The sequence below is a fragment of the Pocillopora damicornis genome, chromosome 14 (genome assembly GCF_964200805.1).
Source record: "Pocillopora damicornis chromosome 14, jaPocDami1.2, whole genome shotgun sequence".
In the NCBI taxonomy this organism is placed as follows: Eukaryota; Metazoa; Cnidaria; class Anthozoa; order Scleractinia; family Pocilloporidae; genus Pocillopora; species Pocillopora damicornis.
The window spans coordinates 6283432-6287337 of record NC_142683.1 but is presented as its reverse complement, the minus strand read 5'-3'; the positions used below and the strand labels follow the sequence as shown (position 1 = coordinate 6287337).

The following is a 3906-nucleotide window of genomic DNA, read 5'->3' as shown; positions in this document are numbered from 1 at the left end:
ATATGGGTGTTCTGAAAAACAAAAGGGAAATTCAAAACTACGAGAAATTGCGAGTAATAGGCCTCTTCTGCTACACGCGGGTTTTTTTGGTGTAACATGCGTGTGTTTCCCATAAGTTACAAGCACTTTACGCACGTGGGAATGCTGCAATCACGAATTTTAGATTACGTGAAAGTCACGCATGTGGTTGTTTGCTCACTTCACTAATATGTTTGTTTGCTTGTTGTTTTTTTTTTTTGGTATCCTGGAGTATTTCAGGAGGGGTTGCAGACTTAACTGTGGAATAATTGTTTAATGCAGGGTTGTCAATAAAGGTTTCAGTTAGAAATTAGCCAAGATGCTAAAGAAGCTGCCTTGAAATTTCAAGACTGTGTGTTATGTAGTTTATTTTTGTCTTTTGTAAATGGTTGTTAAACTGGACAACTCTTAGAAAGATGACTTCAAACTTAATTTTAAAAGGCCTGTTCTGGTACCAAATGAATAAGCAGCATTTCCTTATTAATAGTTTTGCGAGTTTCTCATTACAAATTCCTCTGAAAAAAGGGAAACAACTCTTTTCATAACTATTTACTGCTTTCTTTTGTTGCTCTCTTAACTTAAAAACAATGTACATCATGATAAAGTAATTTGTTATAGGACACCGTGAAATGAGGCCCAAACAGCTTTATGATCTGTGAAATATGTTTCCAAAACATCTGCTTGTATATCAATGTTAGATATATTTGTATATATATGATCAATTACTGTGTTGTTGTCAGTTGTATAAGTTGATATGAACTGTTTGTAATGGTTATCCCTCACTAGTAAATTATACAAAGGTCTTCTGTCTGTTTCAACAAGCCAATTTATATTAAAGTCTCCAGTAATGATATTGTTGTCTGGTGAAATGTTATTTAATACATCAGTTATTGCTTCATAAAGTTGTCTTACAGGCACGTTTGGGGAGTGATATATCCCTATGATTATCCAATCCTAAAGACTTGCTAACTGAATTACTGTTATTTCAACACCATGTATATTGTGACAATAGGGTTATCCAGGTAAGTATGGGATTTTACTGTACACAGCTGTACCACCATAAGACCTTGATCCATTGCTGGAATTAAGGTTATCATTACGGAAGAGAACATAACCAGCAATGTCATACATGTCATTATTATCTTGAGAATTAAATCTTGTTTCTGTGAAAATATTGATATCAGCACTTAGATAAATTAAGTCTTTACGTATATCTTCTATGTGTTTGTGAAGAGACCTTACATTAAGATAACACAGTTTAAGAAGGGAAGATGTTATGTCATGGAGAGGGGAGATGCAAAGCTTAAGTTTTGCAGTTGTTCTTAATCTCTCCATCTGGATAAACAGCAATCTTGCTTTCACACAAATTAGAAATATATAGGCCTTCTATAGCAGTCACTCTACTGAGTCCCACATAATGTATGTGTGGAATAGTATTTCTGGTACTAAAATCCACAACAATTCTACTGTCAGTATCACCTTGTGACCTGTGAATTGTTTTTGCTGCTGCGGGACGCAGTGGAAATTGTTTTCTAACAACTTGTGCTGTTCTGTTTCTACCTACCGCAAACTGTGTAGTCACAGGGTTTACTGGGGTCCATGTGTGTTCAATTCCTTGTACATACAAATGTCTTTTTTCATTCCTTGTTTTCTGACCTACATCTGAGTGGTCAAATTGTACCCATACAATACCAGATGGTTTGGTTTGTTGATGTAACTGAACTAGTTTAACAACATTTCCAGCACCATTTGTCATGCCATCTTCGGTTCGTACATTCATGACAAGGTGTGTTCTTTCACCCTCAGCAAGACAAAGGGTTGAGGCTAACTGTTTTGTTTTTCTTGGATCATTGGGTATTTGTCTTAGTATTTTGTTTCTTAGCTCTGGAGAGATAGCTCCAATAACACTATCTTGAGCATTTATTGTGAATTTGTTTCCTGTGGCTGCATTATGGGCCCTTTGATTAAATTCATCTACTTTAGCATTCTGTATAAATAAGTGAGGTGCATCTATTGGGTTGTTGATGTCTTCTTGTATAGCTCTCTTTAAGTTTTGCAATGTCAGCTACTGTGTGTTTACCTTTACGCAACCCATTAAGTAATTCTACAAACAATTTGCTGTCTCTTTGACCCATGACTTCATTAAGTTCAAACATTTTAAAGTGTTTATGCCATAAACTGGGAGAAAGAACAGCATAAATCTACATTTTTGAGGTCTTTGAAAATATAAGCATCTATAACAGATTCTAATTGGAATAAGTCACCAATAGCAATTATGCTCACACCTCCAAAATCCTCTCTACAGCCTTTTTTATCTTTAAGCCTATTGTTTAGCTGTATTGCAAATTACCATTACCATTTCCTACCATTGAGATTTCATCAACAAAAATCAATTGACTTCTCAAAGTGTTTAGTCTACTTGAATCAAGCTGTTTGTAATTTCTCAGTGATTGATTGGCAGGAATGGCCAGAGTGCTATGAAGAGTGTTACCCTTAAGCTTTACCAGTTGGAGCTAATAGTATAACTTTGATCTGATGAAAATCATCACCAGCTCTAGTGTTATAATACTTAAGCACTGCCTGATACAAATCTTTTGTTAAATGCGATTTGCCAACACCAGCCCCTCCACTGAGGAAGCAGTAGAAAGGGGTTTCCGAGGTTTTAATCTGATGTAAAATGTGATAAAAAATTCTTTTTGCTCTTTATCGGGTGTCTGGACCATTTGACGAAAATCGAAATCAGGTAATTCATTCAATATCAGTGGTTCATTATTCAGCGATGTTGATGGTTAATGTTGAGATCATCAGAGAGGTCATAGTTTTCACTTAAATCAGGATGTAAATCTTCATGAGATCCAATCCTTGAACGGAATTGGTCAATGGAGATCCCCATATTTACTTGTGTGCTTGAGCGAGCAACAACAACAATCCAACTAACTGGAAACTCAGTTTATTAAAATAGATAACACTCTTGACAGTTCAAGGCAAACAATAGTTTCTTTCAGTTTGTGACACTTTGAGACACTTGTGAGACATTTTGAGACACTCGTGAGACACTTTGAGACACCCTGAGACTCTTTGAAGCGCAACCCGCACAAATACATTCAAGCCGACAAATGTTGGCTTGCGAGAGTACAATGACTCCTTTCAATCTGGCACAACCCGCACCGAAGGTCCAAGCCGATAAATGTTGTGAAAATGTAAAAGCTCCTGTGCAACCTGCACTGAACACAAGCCGCGTTTCAGCATGTTGGCTTACGTGAAAAAATCTTCTGTTATAGACACCTGAAGAAATAACGAAACAAACGCCTCAGATTATGAAAGAAAGAACACAAACCAGGTGTACAAACGTAATCGCCTTTCGTGAGAGCTTAATCGTGAAGCTCCCACAACAAAATTGTAAAGTTGAAGCACGCAAAGAACCCGTGAAAATATGAACTGACTTATCCTTACCTTGGAAACGAAAATCCTTAAGAAACAAATATGAAATTCCGAATAAGTTCTCCAAAACCCAACGAATGAGAAGAGAAATGGCCGCCGTACAATACACTATGAAAAAAACGCCGACTGGAATCCAGTCTTCACGGCTTACTGAACGCAAATAGAAACCACGTGACAAGCACTTCTCTCTCGTGGACAAATAAATAAAGAAATAAAGAAATAAATTTCGCGGGCCTTGACAAAGTGTGGGAAATCCCACACAATAAGAACAATTTTCATTTGAGGGCCAAGAAACCAAAACCGAAGCTACCTCATCTACTAATCAAAAGAATGCAAAGGTCAACATCATCGTTAATCAATGAGAACTCAAAGTAAAAACAAACCTGTTTAAAGCGCGGGAAAACTTGAGTGATCAAGTTGGTATTGGTTTTAGTTTTACATTTAATT

At 36.6% G+C, this 3906-nt stretch overlaps 1 long non-coding RNA gene across 1 annotated transcript; it reads right to left on the bottom strand.

The window, feature by feature from the left end:
- Window positions 1-2143: 2143 nt before the first annotated feature.
- Window positions 2144-3596, bottom strand: LOC149034185 (uncharacterized). Its single transcript, XR_016182744.1, has 2 exons — window positions 3472-3596; window positions 2144-3303 (listed from the first exon to the last, which is right to left on the bottom strand). It is a non-coding gene; the product is annotated as an uncharacterized LOC149034185 (long non-coding RNA).
- Window positions 3597-3906: the final 310 nt, after the last annotated feature.